At 48.2% G+C, this 17,434-nt stretch overlaps 1 protein-coding gene and 1 long non-coding RNA gene across 6 annotated transcripts in view; one reads left to right on the top strand and one right to left on the bottom strand.

Moving 5' to 3' along the window:
* STAT1 (signal transducer and activator of transcription 1) overlaps window positions 1-6,930 on the bottom strand; it is a 1,428,390-nt gene extending 1,421,460 nt beyond the window's left edge. For 2 of the 5 annotated variants that reach the window (XM_069733808.1, XM_069733811.1), the window contains exon 1: window positions 6,809-6,922. The gene's annotated coding sequence lies outside the window, so the exon portion shown is untranslated. Of the gene's footprint in view, window positions 1-6,746 lie in introns of all 5 variants that reach the window. The other 3 variants (XM_069733809.1, XM_069733812.1, XM_069733810.1) reach the window with 2 other exon arrangements.
* Window positions 6,931-6,991: 61 nt separating this feature from the next.
* LOC138645896 (uncharacterized) lies at window positions 6,992-16,408 on the top strand. The gene is made up of 3 exons (XR_011314800.1): window positions 6,992-7,111; window positions 12,954-13,098; window positions 16,094-16,408. It is a non-coding gene; the product is annotated as an uncharacterized lncRNA (long non-coding RNA).
* The last annotated feature ends 1,026 nt before the right edge of the window (window positions 16,409-17,434 follow it).

Genomic DNA, 17,434 nt, shown 5'->3' with positions numbered 1-17,434 from the left:
AGTTTTTTCATGCATGATTCTATTAAAATCATGCACATTTTCCTTTCGCTCTCTTTTTAAAAAAACAAAAACGGATCAGTTGCATCAGTTTTTCACTATTTGCAACGGATCCGTTTTTTCAAAAATTTGCCGGATCCTGCCTGACGGAAACAAACTGATGTGTGAAAGTAGCCTAACTATCCATATATCTATCTACATCTATGCATCTCATTCCTTCTATCTATCTATACATCTTTCTATCTATCTCAGGCCGGCGTCACACTTGGCATAGGAAAAGGTTTTTGACTGGCGCAATACGCAGAAATGTTCCCAAAACAGTGTTCTGTATGTAATCCGTTGGCAAGGTTGGCAAGACTTTCATTGGCGGAATTTTTGCTCAATACGCATGCTCAATTGCATGCTCAATTTTTGCTCAATACGCATGCTCAATTGCATGCTGCGATTTTCTACGCCTGTAAAATGCAGCTGCGAAATATACGGCAGATAGGAGCTGCCCCATAGAGAATCATTGGTCCATGTGCAAAGCGTAGTTTTTGCGCCTCTCATACGTCCGTAAAACTCTAGTGTGACGCCGGCCTCATTCCTTCTATCTATCTAATTCTTTCTATCTATCTGTCCGTCTATCTGTGTGTAATGGAGTGTGGGTTGGACAAATGTAAAAGAGGAGGTTGGACAAGAAATGACATCAGAAATCTCTTTTTTTTGTCAATAATAGATCTTTATTTAGCTTTCAATAACGCATACAAAACCGCATGTAAAAAACGCATCAAAAACCCCAGCAAAAACGCAACAAAACCGCACCTGCGTTTTCTGGCAAGAGAGGGAAGAATCTGCAGCAGAAATTCCGTAGGCAAATCCGCAACGTGTGCACATAGCCTTATGCTTCGGACACACTCGCAAAGTAAAAATATTTAAAGAATTTCTTTTTTCCTTTAGGACTAACCCAACCAACAGCTCAATGCACTTCCAAAGGGCTGAAACCCCCAACCAGCTGCCACTTATAAACCCTTAATTATGAACCCCACCCTTAATTTAACCCCTTGTGAGTATAGCTTCACCTCAGGATTTAAGTGCAATGTTGTTAACCCTTAAACACACAGAAAAATAAGAGACTGAAAACATGTATAGAAAAAAAATAGGTTCAGAAAGCCCAATAAAATTAAACAGGTAGAAAAGCACTCAGCAATTCACAATTCAGCAATTCACAATTCAGCAACTCACAATTCAGCAACTCACAATTCAGCAACTCACAGCAATTCACACAGGTACAGGATTCTCAAATACCTCTTCACTGAATCACAAATCACAGACTTACTTCTGTTCACACTTATGCTCTGGACACACTGAGCTTGTTCACACTTGCAACGTAAGAAGATATTAAAGGGATTTCTTTTATTTCTTTATTTTTTTCCTTTAGCACTAACCCAATCATCAGCTCAATGCACTTCCAAAGGACAGGAAGATAGAAAAGTGTTTTCAAGTTGCCCTTTCCTCAGTTCAAAATGTAATTAAGAAATGGCAGTTAACAGGAACGGAAAAAATCAAGATAAGGTCTGGAAGACTACGCAAAATTTCACTGACCGCTAATGGTAGGATTGCTAGATAGGCAACTCAGAACCTCAGCTTGACTGGAAAAGACCTTCAGAAAAATTTAGCAGACTCTGGAGTTGTGATACATTGTTCTACTGCACAGAGACACCGGCACAAACATGGCCTTCATGGAAGAGTCATCAGAAGAAAAACACTGCTGTGTCCTCAACATAAAATTCAGCATCAGAAGTATGCAAAAGAACATCTAAACAAACCTGATGCATTTTGGAAACATTTCATGTGGACCGATGAGGTTAAAATAGAACTCTTTGGCCACAATGATCAAAGGTATGTACTCGTATGTATGGAGAAAAGAGGCACAGAGTTTCAGAAAAATAACATCTCGCCAACCATTATGCATTGGGGAAAAATAAATTCAATTAAATTTCAACAAATTCTTGATGCAAACATAACACCATCTGTAAAAAAACAGCTGAAGTTGAAAAGAGGATGACTTCTACAAATGTATAAAGATCCTATACACACACGTCAGAATCCACAATACTCTACCTCCAAAGATGCAAGCTGAAGGTTTTACAATGGTCCTCACATGCCCCTGATGTGAACAGCATTGAAAATTTGTGGCTAAACCCCAGAATAGCAGTGCATGCAAGATGACCCAGGAATCTCACAGAACTGGAAGAATATTCAAATAAGAACTGAAAGACTCTTGGCTGGCTACAAAAAGCATTTAAAAGCTGTGATAAGTGAAAAAGGGGAGCTACTAGGTACTAACCATGGAGGGTGAACAAACTTTGCCATTTGCCCACTTTCCTTTATGTAATTTTTTAAATGTTAAAGATGTAAAAAAAATATTCCTAAAACACAAAGGAAATATGTCATCTTTAACATGCCGCCAGAGGCGAGCAAGAGAAGCGGTTAACATGCCACCAGAGACGAGCTAGAGAAGCGTGTAACATGACGCCAGAGGCGAGCAAGAGAAGCGGCTAACATGCTGCCCGAGCAAGTGAAGCGGTTAACATGATGCCTGAGGCGAGCAAGAGAAGCTCGTAACATGCCGCCAGAGGCGAACAAGAGAAGCGGGTAACATGCCGCCAGAGACGAGCAAGAGAAGTGGTTAACATGCCGCCAGAAAAGAGCAAGAGAAGAAGGTAACATTCCCCAGAGGCGAGCAAGTGAGGAGGCTAACATGCCGCGAGAGGCGAGCAAGTGAAGCGGGTAACATGCCGTCAGAAGCAAGCAAGAGAAGCGGGTAACATGCCACCAGAGACGATCAAGAGATGTGGGTAACATGCCGCCAGAGGCGAACAAGAGAAGGGGTTAACATGCCGCCAGAGGCAAGCAAGAGAAAGGGGTAACATGCCGCCAGAGGCAAGCAAGAGAAGAGGGTAACATTCTGCCAAAGGCGAGCAAGAGAAGCGGGTAACAAGCCACGAGAGGTAAATAAGAGAAGCTGGTAACACGCCGTGAGAGGCGAGCAGAGAAGTGGGTCATTTTTAAAATGTTAAAGATGTAAAAAAAATTGCCTCAAACACAAAGGAAATGCGTCATCTTTAACAATGCCGCCAGAGGCGAGCAAGAGAAGGGATTAACATGCCACCAAAGGCAAGCAAGAGAAGCGGTTAACACGTCGCGAGAGGTGAGCAGAGAAGTAACATGCGTCGAGAGGCGAGCAGAGGAGAGGGTGACATGCGTCGAGAGGCGAGCAGAGGAGAGGGTGACATGCGGCGAGAGGCGAGCAGAGGAGAGGGTGACATGCGGCGAGAGGCGAGCAGAGGAGAGGGTGACATGCGGCGAGAGGCGAGCAGAGGAGAGGGTGACATGCGGCGAGAGGCGAGCAGAGGAGAGGGTGACATGCGGCGAGAGGCGAGCAGAGGAGAGGGTGACATGCGGCGAGAGGCGAGCAGAGGAGAGGGTGACATGCGGCGAGAGGCGAGCAGAGGAGAGGGTGACATGCGGCGAGAGGCGAGCAGAGGAGAGGGTGACATGCGGCGAGAGGCGAGCAGAGGAGAGGGTGACATGCGGCGAGAGGCGAGCAGAGGAGAGGGTGACATGCGGCGAGAGGCGAGCAGAGGAGAGGGTGACATGCGGCGAGAGGCGAGCAGAGGAGAGGGTGACATGCGGCGAGAGGCGAGCAGAGGAGAGGGTGACATGCGGCGAGAGGCGCGCAGAGGAGAGGGTGACATGCGGCGAGAGGCGAGCAGAGGAGAGGGTGACATGCGGCGAGAGGCGAGCAGAGGAGAGGGTGACATGCGGCGAGAGGCGAGCAGAGGGTGACATGCGGCGAGAGGCGAGGAGAGGGTGACATGCGGCGAGAGGCGAGGAGAGGGTGACATGCGGCGAGAGGCGAGGAGAGGGTGACATGCGGCGAGAGGCGAGGAGAGGGTGACATGCGGCGAGAGGCGAGGAGAGGGTGACATGCGGCGAGAGGCGAGGAGAGGGTGACATGCGGCGAGAGGCGAGGAGAGGGTGACATGCGGCGAGAGGCGAGGAGAGGGTGACATGCGGCGAGAGGCGAGGAGAGGGTGACATGCGGCGAGAGGCGAGGAGAGGGTGACATGCGGCGAGAGGCGAGGAGAGGGTGACATGCGGCGAGAGGCGAGGAGAGGGTGACATGCGGCGAGAGGCGAGGAGAGGGTGACATGCGGCGAGAGGCGAGGAGAGGGTGACATGCGGCGAGAGGCGAGGAGAGGGTGACATGCGGCGAGAGGCGAGGAGAGGGTGACATGCGGCGAGAGGCGAGGAGAGGGTGACATGCGGCGAGAGGCGAGGAGAGGGTGACATGCGGCGAGAGGCGAGGAGAGGGTGACATGCGGCGAGAGGCGAGGAGAGGGTGACATGCGGCGAGAGGCGAGGAGAGGGTGACATGCGGCGAGAGGCGAGGAGAGGGTGACATGCGGCGAGAGGCGAGGAGAGGGTGACATGCGGCGAGAGGCGAGGAGAGGGTGACATGCGGCGAGAGGCGAGGAGAGGGTGACATGCGGCGAGAGGCGAGGAGAAGGTGACATGCGGCGAGAGGCGAGGAGAGGGTGACATGCGGCGAGAGGCGAGGGTGACATGCGGCGAGAGGCGAGCAGAGGAGAGGGTGACATGCGGCGAGAGGCGAGCAGAGGGTGACATGCGGCGAGAGGCGAGGAGAGGGTGACATGCGGCGAGAGGCGAGGAGAGGGTGACATGCGGCGAGAGGCGAGGAGAGGGTGACATGCGGCGAGAGGCGAGGAGAGGGTGACATGCGGCGAGAGGCGAGGAGAGGGTGACATGCGGCGAGAGGCGAGGAGAGGGTGACATGCGGCGAGAGGCGAGGAGAGGGTGACATGCGGCGAGAGGCGAGGAGAGGGTGACATGCGGCGAGAGGCGAGGAGAGGGTGACATGCGGCGAGAGGCGAGGAGAGGGTGACATGCGGCGAGAGGCGAGGAGAGGGTGACATGCGGCGAGAGGCGAGGAGAGGGTGACATGCGGCGAGAGGCGAGGAGAGGGTGACATGCGGCGAGAGGCGAGGAGAGGGTGACATGCGGCGAGAGGCGAGGAGAGGGTGACATGCGGCGAGAGGCGAGGAGAGGGTGACATGCGGCGAGAGGCGAGGAGAGGGTGACATGCGGCGAGAGGCGAGGAGAGGGTGACATGCGGCGAGAGGCGAGGAGAGGGTGACATGCGGCGAGAGGCGAGGAGAGGGTGACATGCGGCGAGAGGCGAGGAGAGGGTGACATGCGGCGAGAGGCGAGGAGAGGGTGACATGCGGCGAGAGGCGAGGAGAGGGTGACATGCGGCGAGAGGCGAGGAGAGGGTGACATGCGGCGAGAGGCGAGGAGAGGGTGACATGCGGCGAGAGGCGAGGAGAGGGTGACATGCGGCGAGAGGCGAGGAGAGGGTGACATGCGGCGAGAGGCGAGGAGAGGGTGACATGCGGCGAGAGGCGAGGAGAGGGTGACATGCGGCGAGAGGCGAGGAGAGGGTGACATGCGGCGAGAGGCGAGGAGAGGGTGACATGCGGCGAGAGGCGAGGAGAGGGTGACATGCGGCGAGAGGCGAGGAGAGGGTGACATGCGGCGAGAGGCGAGGAGAGGGTGACATGCGGCGAGAGGCGAGGAGAGGGTGACATGCGGCGAGAGGCGAGGAGAGGGTGACATGCGGCGAGAGGCGAGGAGAGGGTGACATGCGGCGAGAGGCGAGGAGAAGGTGACATGCGGCGAGAGGCGAGGAGAGGGTGACATGCGGCGAGAGGCGAGGGTGACATGCGGCGAGAGGCGAGGAGAGGGTGACATGCGGCGAGAGGCGAGGAGAGGGTGACATGCGGCGAGAGGCGAGGAGAGGGTGACATGCGGCGAGAGGCGAGGAGAGGGTGACATGCGGCGAGAGGCGAGGAGAGGAGAGGGTGACATGCGGCGAGAGGCGAGCAGAGGAGAGGGTGACATGCGGCGAGAGGCGAGGAGAGGGTGACATGCGGCGAGAGGCGAGGAGAGGGTGACATGCGGCGAGAGGCGAGCAGAGGAGAGGGTGACATGCGGCGAGAGGCGAGCAGAGGAGAGGGTGACATGCGGTGAGAGGCGAGGGTGACATGCGGTGAGAGGCGAGGGTGACATGCGGCGAGAGGCGAGGAGAGGGTGACATGCGGCGAGAGGCGAGCAGAGGAGAGGGTGACATGCGGCGAGAGGCGAGGAGAGGGTGACATGCGGCGAGAGGCGAGCAGAGGAGAGGGTGACATGCGGCGAGAGGCGAGCAGAGGAGAGGGTGACATGCGGTGAGAGGCGAGGGTGACATGCGGTGAGAGGCGAGGGTGACATGCGGCGAGAGGCGAGGAGAGGGTGACATGCGGCGAGAGGCGAGCAGAGGAGAGGGTGACATGCGGCGAGAGGCGAGGAGAGGGTGACATGCGGCGAGAGGCGAGGGTGACATGCGGCGAGAGGCGAGGAGAGGGTGACATGCGGCGAGAGGCGAGGAGAGGGTGACATGCGGCGAGAGGCGAGGAGAGGGTGACATGCGGCGAGAGGCGAGCAGAGGAGAGGGTGACATGCGGCGAGAGGCGAGCAGAGGAGAGGGTGACATGCGGTGAGAGGCGAGCAGAGGAGAGGGTGACATGCGGTGAGAGGAGATTGCAGTTCTACAATAAGGTCACAATAATCAGATGTAGTCATTACACAATCGCGGTCTAGTGACTTCCCGAAGAACCTGGAAGTTTAGCGATAGTCCAACCTACGTGATATCGTCCGATTCTCCGCACACTGCCTGCGCTTTTCTTGTGCAGTGTAGTCTACTAACCTGTAATCTGTGACGCAGATCTCACACGTTCAGATTTTCTCTAGCGTTTTACCGATTCTGCAAACAGTAATCAAAAGCGAAAGTGACAGTTCTAAAGTCAGGCGTCTCCAGAACGACCAATCACGGAGCAGCGCTTCGGCCCTGCCTCTCACGTGCTGCGAGAACCTCCCGCCCTCAGTGTGGAGACACTGCCTTGGTGCGGAAATGTCACGGTTTGGTGATGACCATAATACGCATGGTTATTACACGCAGACGTCATGGTTATCGGTTCATCTGTTTGGAAACGTTCTCTACCGGACTCAAGTTAGTCTGCAGTTAGCTATTAGTTATTAGTTGGCTATTCGATTTTCATGTATGGTGAATTATACATAGAGTGGATATTAAAAATGACCAAACATAAGGTCAACCAACAATTGAATAAAAACACCGTGTGAGAGAGATATGCAAGAAATAGAAAAACACATTGTGGAACGTTACAGCTGACTAGACACACCGGGACACTGGGAATATTGGAGGCTAGAAGACTATAACCTCACGTATCGGCAGGATACAATTACTCTATATAAAGCCTTACATAGAAAGGTTGCCACTCTTGCTGCCCAGCTGTGCCTATACGCTATCTCATAATAACGCACCCCAGCATATTGCTGATTGTAGGTGACAGCCTCACATTATACATATAGCCACAATTACCTGTAGAACGGCGACACCCGGCACACAATTCCCAATGACCCGGTCCGTCCGCCCCGACGCGCGTTTCGGACCTTCCTTCTTCCAATGGGGCCTGCTATCCCGTCGCGTGTCCTGTCTTTAATACTCGCGCTGCCAAAGTACCAGCCGGCCCAGCGTCGCCGGAAAACCGGAAGTTGCGGGCCTGACCGGAAATGACGCACGCATCTCCCTAGCAACCGCGACGCTGGCCGGCGTCGGCGTCATGTGACGGCAGGTCCTGACAGGACACCGCCCACCACCAAAGACGCCGAAAGCCATCCAGAGGCGCAGAGCCGGGGAGACAGGCGCGTACAGGTACCTATTCCGCCAATTGGTAATTAATGTAAACGCCTCATGCAATCAGCAATCGGCGTAAGCACCCCATGCAGGTACTCTTCCACCCCCACTACTTAACCACTAAACCATATACACACAGATATGATACATAATAACCAGGGAACAAAATGAAAACAATACAGGGGAAAGCAACCAAGTGAAACACTATATACATAGGACTAAATTACCAATAACACAAACAATACAAAGACGATAGGACATTGTGACATTAAATAATAGCCGTTGATTTTCATAATGTCCTTCTTGTGATAATCCTCGTCACATATCCATCAGCGTCATTGCACCAGAGATTCAAATCAGGACATACAGGGAACACGCAGAAGCTAAAATTAGATGTACATAAAAAAACAACTGTTAAAAACAAAACGCAGAGAAAACAATTGTAACAACCACAGGGCCAAAAACACCAAAAAATGAACCAATTGATGATAATTAAGGGATAGGCTATCATAAAAATGGAGCAAAACTAATATTTTCATTGAGTCCAGATGGATGAACCGTGTTTAAGGTCCAAATCCATCTGGACTCTCGTTGGGCCAAACGTTTGGAAATCCCCCCACCCCGGATACCGGCCTCAATCTTATCAATTCCACGGAATCTCAGGAGGGCACCGTCACAGTTATGGTGATCCCTAAAATGGCGCCATTTCACAATGTCCTATCGTCTTTGTATTGTTTGTGTTATTGGTAATTTAGTCCTATGTATATAGTGTTTCACTTGGTTGCTTTCCCCTGTATTGTGTTTTCATTTTGTTCCCTGGTTATTATGTATCATATCTGTGTGTATATGGTTTAGTGGTTAAGTAGTGGGGGTGGAAGAGTACCTGCATGGGGTGCTTACGCCGATTGCTGATTGCATGAGGCGTTTACATTAATTACCAATTGGCGGAATAGGTACCTGTACGCGCCTGTCTCCCCGGCTCTGCGCCTCTGGATGGCTTTCGGCGTCTTTGGTGGTGGGCGGTGTCCTGTCAGGACCTGCCGTCACATGACGCCGACGCCGGCCAGCGTCGCGGTTGCTAGGGAGATGCGTGCGTCATTTCCGGTCAGGCCCGCAACTTCCGGTTTTCCGGCGACGCTGGGCCGGCTGGTACTTTGGCAGCGCGGGTATTAAAGACAGGACACGCGACGGGATAGCAGGCCCCCTTGGAAGAAGGAAGGTCCGAAACGCGCGTCGGGGCGGACGGACCGGGTCATTGGGAATTGTGTGCCGGGTGTCGCCGTTCTACAGGTAATTGTGGCTATATGTATAATGTGAGGCTGTCACCTACAATCAGCAATATGCTGGGGTGCATTATTATGAGATAGCGTATAGGCACAGCTGGGCAGCAAGAGTGGCAACCTTTCTATGTAAGGCTTTATATAGAGTAATTGTATCCTGCCCATACGTGAGGTTATAGTCTTCTAGCCTCCAATATTCCCAGTGTCCCGGTGTGTCTAGTCAGCTGTAACGTTCCACAATGTGTTTTTCTATTTCTTGCATATCTCTCTCACACGGTGTTTTTATTCAATTAATTGTTGTTTGATCTTATGTGTGGTCATTTTTAATTAATAAATTATAAGATTTGCTATATACCTTCTTTTGACCCTGTAATCATTGTGTTGTGTGGATTTTGATATATCTTTTGATGATAGGGGCAGTAGTCCATATTGCGTACACAGGGACCCTCTAATGGTTATTGGGATCCACTGGTATTATGTGGCTTTGTTCGTTAGAAAATGCATATAGAGTGGATATTGTTTGGGTAAAATATTGATCAGGACTTTGAGATGTTTATTTTGACTACTTGTGGTCCTGGGTTATTCACGTAAATCGCTTATGTCGCACATAATCAAATGTACTTAATCGTATATAAGTTCAATTTGAAAATAGGTACCCTGGACCACTAGTACTAAAAATGAACATATCAATGTCCTGAATAATATTTGCCCCAAAAAATATCAACTCTATGTGTAGTTCAGAAGTTATTCACGTAAATCGCTTATGTCGCGCATAATCAAACGTACTCAATCGTACGTAAATTCAGTTTGAAAACAGGTACCCTGGACCACTAGCACTCAAAATGAACATATCAATGTCCTGAATAATGTTTGCCCAAAAAATTATCAACTCTATGTGTAGTTTAGAAGTTATTCACGTAAATCGCTTACGTCGCGCATAATCAAACGCACTCAATCACACGTAAATTCAATTTGAAAAGAGGTACCCTTAACCCAGGGGTCCCCAACCTGTTGCTCGGGAGCCACATGTGGCTCGCGGTCCCATGTATTGTGGCTCACGGCTGTCTGCCAGCTTGATGCATTAGCTTCCGATTTATGGTATGAAGAGCACATCTCAAAATGGTGAACTTTGTGAGTAGCCCTGCAGAGAAGAGCAGATCTGGGTACACATCTACTGGTCTTGGGGGTTTAGAGATAATTTAATGGTATGCTGGAGACAGGATGATACTACCGGTCAGAGGAGGTGCTTGTAGCTGGATGTGACTGTTGGGAGTGCGTGATGGGAGAATGCTGAATGGGGGTGTGGTAGGAACCCCTGGAACTTGGTATATTGCTTTAGTGTGATTTGTGTGGAAAAGCTTTGGTTATCATTATACCCGTAATGGGAGCTTTGGTTACCACTACTGTGAGCGGGGGCAGTAGCTGGATATGGCTTGCAACCCTCTTGCAGACCTGAATGTGGCTCTCAAGGTCAGAAAGGTTGGGGACCACTGCCTTAACCACTAGTACTCAAAATGATCAGCTCAATGTCCTGAATAATATTTGCCAAAAAAAATATCAACTCTATGTGTAGTTCAGAAGTTATTCACGTAACTCGCTTAGGCTACTTTCACACTGGCGTTTTTTGCCAGACGTCGCAATGCGTCGTTTATGGCAAAAAACGCATCCTGCAAAGTTGTTTGCAGGATGCGTTTTTGCCCCATACATTAACATTAGCGACGCATTGCGACGTTTTGCCACACGTCGCAACTGTCGTGCGTTACATGTAACGTTTTTTGCTCCTGACGGACCGCTTTTTCCGACCGCGAATGCGCATCCGGAACTCCGCCCCCACCTCCCCGCACCTTACAATGGGGCAGCGGATGCGCCGGAGAAGTGCATCCGCTGCCTCTGTTGTGCAGTGCATTAAACGCTAGCGTCGGAATCTCTCCCCGACGCATTGCGACGGGGAGATTCCGACGCTAGTGTGAAAGTAGCCTAATGTCGCGCATAATCAAACGTACTCAATCGTACGTAAGTTCAATTTGAAAAGAGGTACCCTAGACCACTACTACTCAAAATGACCAGCTCATTGTCCTGAATAATATTTGCCAAAAAAAATCAACTCTATGTGTAGTTCAGAAGTTATTCACGTAATTCGCTTATGTCGCGCAAAATCAAACGTTCTCAATCGTACATAAGTTCAATTTGAAAAGAGGTACCCTGGACCACTAGCACTCAAGATGAACATATCAATGTCCTGAATAATATTTGCCAAAAAAAATATCAACTCTATCTGTAGTTCAGAAGTTATTCACGTAAATCGCTTATGTCGCGCATAATCAAACGTACTGAATCGTATGTAATTTCAATTTGAAAAGAGGTACCCTGGACCACTAGCACTCAAAATGAACATATCAATGTCCGGAATAATATTTGCCCCAAAAAATATCAACTCTATGTGTAGTTCAGAAGCTATTCACGTAAATCGCTTATGTCGCGCAAAATCAAACGTACTCAATCATACTTAAATTCATACTTAAATTCAATTTGAAAACAGGTACCCTGGACCACTAGTACTCAAAATGAACATATCAATGTCCTGAATAATATTTACTAAAAAAATTATTAACTCTATGTGTAGTTCAGAAGTTATTCATGTAACTCGCTTATGTCGCGCATAATCAAATGTACTCAATCGTACGTAAATTCAATTTGAAAACAGGTACCCTGGACCACTAGTACTCAAAATGAACATATCAATGTCCTGAATAATATTTGCCAAAAAAATTATCAACTCTATGTGTAGTTCAGAAGTTATTGACGTAAATCGCTTATATCGCGCATAATCAAACGTACTCAATCTAACAAATTTTGCCCCAAAAATTCACAACTCAATGTATAGTTGAAGAATTATACAAAATATGCTAACTCCACATGTGAAACATTTTATAGGTACCTCACTGTTTGCTATCACAACTTACTTGAAGTTTCCATAAGGGCTTAACCCACTAATCTATGTTTAATTCAAGGGTTGTTGAACAGATGCTAAAGGTCCCGTCACATTTAGCGACGCTGCAGCGATCAAGTCAACGATGCCGATCGCTGCAGCGTCGCTGTGTGGTCGCTGGAGAGCTGTCACACAGACAGCTCTCCAGCGACCAACTATGCGAGGTCCCCGGGTAACCAGGGTAAACATCTGGTTACTAAGCGCAGGGCCGCGCTTAGTAACCCGATGTTTACCCTGGTTACCAGTGTAAATGTAAAAAAAAAAAAAACAGTACATACTTACATTCCAGTGTCTGTCGCGTCCCTCGGCGTTCTGCTTCTCTGCACTGTCAGCGCCGGCCAGCCGTAAAGCAGATTACAGCGGTGACGTCACCGCTTTGCTCTACGGCCAGCCGGCGCTCACAATCAGTGCAGGGAAGCGGACGCCAGGGGACAGACACCGGAATGTATGTAGTGTTTTGTTTTTTTTATTTACATTTACACTGGTAACCAGGGTAAATATCGGGTTACTAAGTGCGGCCCTGCGCTTAGTAACCCGATGTTTACCCTGGTTACCAGTGAAGACATCGCTGAATCGGCGTCACACACGCCGATTCAGCGATGTCTGCAGGAGAGCCAGTGACCAAATAAAGTTCTGGCCTTTCTGCTCCGACCAACTATGGCACAGCAGGATCCTGATCGCTGCTGCGTGTCAAACTCAACGATATCGCTATCCGGGACGCTGCAACGTCACAGATCGGTAGCTATATCGTTCAGTGTGAAGGTACCTTAAGTTTGTGTGTGAAATTACACTTACTAAAGTTTTATGTCATCAAATTATTTATATGTAATTGTAACGTCATTATTAACCTTTTTTTAACTTTACATAGTGGTTCTTGTGTAGACACGGGGGTCAGTGGGTGCTCTCGGCCGCTGGCCCGGCCGCCTTTACAAAGACAGCATGGACCATGGCTCATCCCAACTGAACGCCCGACCTCCTCAACAGTGGGTGGAACACTACTCAGACAACACAGGGTGAGGGAATTACAATATTAAAACTTTCTTGGATCCCCAAACAATTAATGGCATATATCACACAACCAGCAAAACACAAAATGTAACAGGCAACAGTTTCTCACCCTTCCACTGGCTCACCAGGGATTATAATATCGGTTCCTCAGAGCTTCCGGGGCTACTTACTCCAAGCCAGCAGCACCCCGCTTTAGGCGGGCACCCACCGAGAACGGAATAATGCCAGATTTAGGAAGCTAATTAAGTAAATAAGGCAGCACACTGTAGCGCTGAAACATGCAAATATGAAAAACGAAAATTGAACTGCATTACTGCACTAGAAATATGAAAAATGAGAGCGTTTAGCGCATAAAAATGGCCAATTTTATGTGTACCTGGTAGCCCCTTTATGGCATCTCTCTTATACCAGGTCCTACGCTTGCCTTACCTCGCTGAGAATAAACGTCTCCATCTGAATGGGTACATGTGAAACCTCTTCCTAGACTAAAATTCTCTCTCTCTGTGGAGGGGTATTGGACCTGCTGTAATTAAAACACCTGTGGCTAGGAGGCGGAGTGCACGATCAGAAGGCTAGAGAATACATTTCAAAAACCTGACCGGCACATCTAAACATAGACTCAGTGTGAACAGGTGCTGACCCTAGAGTCGCCAACTCGTATATAGTTAAGTAAATAAGGCAGCACACTGTAGCGCTGAAACATGCAAATATGAAACACGAAAATTGAACTGCATTACTGCACTAGAAATATGAAAAATGAGAGCATTTAGCGCATAAAAATGGCCAATTTTATTTGTACCTGGTAGCCCCTTTACGGCATCTCTCTTATACCAGATTTAGGAAGCTGACTGAGTACAGCAAATTCTGTAGTCAGGTGACTGGATTGTCCCAAGCTGTATACCATTCTTATGTAGTCTTTGATATCTCAGCCGAATCCTTGCATTCGATGCTGAAGTCCATGTAGTCTTATAATCCATGTTCGGTTATGGCCTGCCAATCAGATCCGCAGATTCAAAATTGGTACCATGCAGCAAGAGAGACTTGGTCACTGGACAGTCCCTCTATACCCCTGAGCTCTCAATTCAGACCCTCGGGGCTTCATGATTGTTGGAATAAGAGTGTGCTAGATTGGCTAGATTCCAAGCCGAGTACATAATATCCCTAGTAGTAATGGTGTATAAAGGTACCGTTACACTTAACGATTTACCAACGATCACGACCAGCGATACGACCTGGCCGTGATCGTTGGTACGTCATTGTGTGGTCTCTGGAGAGCTGTCACACAGACAGCTCTCCAGCGACCAACGATGCCGAAGTCCCCGGGTAACCAGGGTAAACATCGGGTTACTAAGCGCAGGGCCGCGCTTAGTAACCCGATGTTTACCCTGGTTACCATTGTAAAAGTAAAAAAAAAAAACACTACATACTTACATTCCTGTCGCGTCCCCCAGCATCAGCTTCCCTGCACTGTGTAAGCGCCGGCCGGAAAGCAGAGCGGTGGCGTCACCGCTGTGCTCTGCTTTACGGCCGGCCGGCGCTGACACTGGGGGACGCAGGGAAGCTGACGCTGAGGGACGTGACAGGAATGTAAGTATGTAGTGTTTTTTTTTATTTTTACAATGGTAACCAGGGTAAACATCGGGTTACTAAGCGCGGCCCTGCGCTTAGTGACCCGATGTTTACCCTGGTTACCAGTAAAGACATCGCTGAATCGGCGTCACACACGCCGATTCAGCGATGTCAGCGGGTGATCCAGCGACAAAATAAAGTCCTGATCATTCCCCAGTGACCAACGATCTCCCAGCAGGGGCCTGATCGTTGGTCGCTGTCACGCATAACGATTTCGTTAACGATATCGTTGCTACTTCACAAAAAGCAACAATATCGTTAACGAAATCGTTATGTGTGACGGTACCTTAACAGAGATGAGGAAGAGTCAGCTAATTTACATAGTCGAGCAATACAATGAAAGGTTAGCATAATTGATTTGTCTGAGTCTGTGACCTTCCCTGGCAAAGGTAATTACATGAGTCAACAGGAACTGTAAACCTTGTCTCCTTAAGGTACCTTCACACTCAGCAACTTTACAACGAGAACGACAACGATCCGTGATGTTGCAACGTCCTGGATAGCGATCTCGTTGTGTTTGACACGCAGCAGCGATCTGGATCCCGCTGTGCCATCGCTGGTCGGAGCTAGAAGTCCAGAACTTTATTTCGTCGTCAGGTCGGCGTGTATCGTCATGTTTGACAGCAAAAGCAACGATGCCTGCAATGTTTTTACATGGAGCTAACAACCAGCGAGAACGATAAGTGAGTCGCCGTTACGTCACTGGATCGCTCCTGCATCGTTCTGCTGTTGCCGTGTTTGACCGTCTCTACAGCAACCTAAACAGCGACGCTCCAGCGATCGGCTCGTTGTCTATATTGCTGCAGCGTCGCTGAGTGTGACGGTACCTTTAGAGTCTTGTAGAAACAATGTACCTGATCAAGGTTGTTGATTTAGTAGTATGGTTTTAGTAAACTATGATAATTAGACATAAATTTTAGTTGTTACCAATCCTTGTAATATCTATGAAATACAACTAAATTGAGTTGTGTTAACCTTAGAACGCATACCTGGGGCCTCGCAGGCCCGCTAGGTTAATTGATTTCCATTTTCTGCAAGATTACTTTAGTTAGAATTCTGAAACTCTAGGTATTCCTCAGGTACATAGTTGTTAGTCATTTCCAGTTGTTCATATATTTTTATGTTACAGGCATTTCGGTATAACAACTCTTTTTTGGGAATACCCCAATTCACATACTTGGGGCCTTTTAGGCCCGTACTAGGTTTACATGTGATTACAAGAGATGTTTTCTGTAAATTTTTTCAAATGATATTGTAGATGAGGTAGTTTAGTGTACTAACTTAGAAGGAAAACGTATCGCTTCAGTAAGATAAAAAAAACATGTAAAAATATAACAAAAGAGGAACTGTATGCTTATATTGCCCTTATAGTGAAACTCATCCAGAATTCCATGCCAACAGGAAGGACAAGAGACGTCTATTCTTGACGGAAATTTGCTATAAACTTTTAATGCCTACCATGATGGAGCGAAGCAACACGAAATGCTTGCAAAGGCAAACTACGGAAGCTATGATCCGATGTGGTATACATTTTAAGGAACATCCAGAGCCAAGAGAAAAAAAAAGAAAGCGTTGTTATATTTGTCCAGGAAAGGAAATCTGAGCGTATCTGTAGGCTCCTTAGCAGGGGTCAACAGGAGGTCAGATCCATTACGGATGTCCTCCTGGCGGACCCCAACGCCGCTAGTGGGAATACATCCTTAATTTGCAATTTCAAATAAACTTTGAAAAATATTTTTATTTGAGTTATTTCATGTTATTTGCACACAGGCCTAAAAGGCCCCAGGTATGTGAAAGTGTAGATTTCTATGGTCATGCATTCTAGGGTTAATGTGCAAAGTGTAACATTCATGCATTTTAAACACAGTGGATAATTTTAATGCGCATAAAATTTTTAGGTTTAGGTGCGAAACCGGCTAAATAAGATTAAAATAGATAAATCTCCGGGTCCGGATGGCATACACCCACGAGTACTAAGAGAACTAAGTAATGTAATAGATAAACCATTATTTCTTATTTTTAGTGACTCTATAGCGACAGGGTCTGTTCCGCAGGACTGGCGCATAGCAAATGTGGTGCCAATATTCAAAAAGGGCTCTAAAAGTGAACCTGGAAATTATAGGCCAGTAAGTCTAACCTCTATTGTTGGTAAAATATTTGAAGGGTTTCTGAGGGATGTTATTCTGGATTATCTCAATGAGAATAACTGTTTAACTCCATATCAGCATGGGTTTATGAGAAATCGCTCCTGTCAAACCAATCTAATCAGTTTTTATGAAGAGGTAAGCTATAGACTGGACCACGGTGAGTCATTGGACGTGGTATATCTCGATTTTTCCAAAGCGTTTGATACCGTGCCGCACAAGAGGTTGGTACACAAAATGAGAATGCTTGGTCTGGGGGAAAATGTGTGTAAATGGGTTAGTAACTGGCTTAGTGATAGAAAGCAGAGGGTGGTTATAAATGGTATAGTCTCTAACTGGGTCGCTGTGACCAGTGGGGTACCGCAGGGGTCAGTATTGGGACCTGTTCTCTTCAACATATTCATTAATGATCTGGTAGAAGGTTTACACAGTAAAATATCGATATTTGCAGATGATACAAAACTATGTAAAGCAGTTAATACAAGAGAAGATAGTATTCTGCTACAGATGGATCTGGATAAGTTGGAAACTTGGGCTGAAAGGTGGCAGATGAGGTTTAACAATGATA

Source organism: Ranitomeya imitator, chromosome 7, assembly GCF_032444005.1.
Source record: "Ranitomeya imitator isolate aRanImi1 chromosome 7, aRanImi1.pri, whole genome shotgun sequence".
Classification (NCBI taxonomy): Eukaryota; Metazoa; Chordata; class Amphibia; order Anura; family Dendrobatidae; genus Ranitomeya; species Ranitomeya imitator.
The sequence above is the reverse complement of the archived record's forward strand: the minus strand, read 5'-3'. Positions and strand labels throughout refer to the sequence as shown.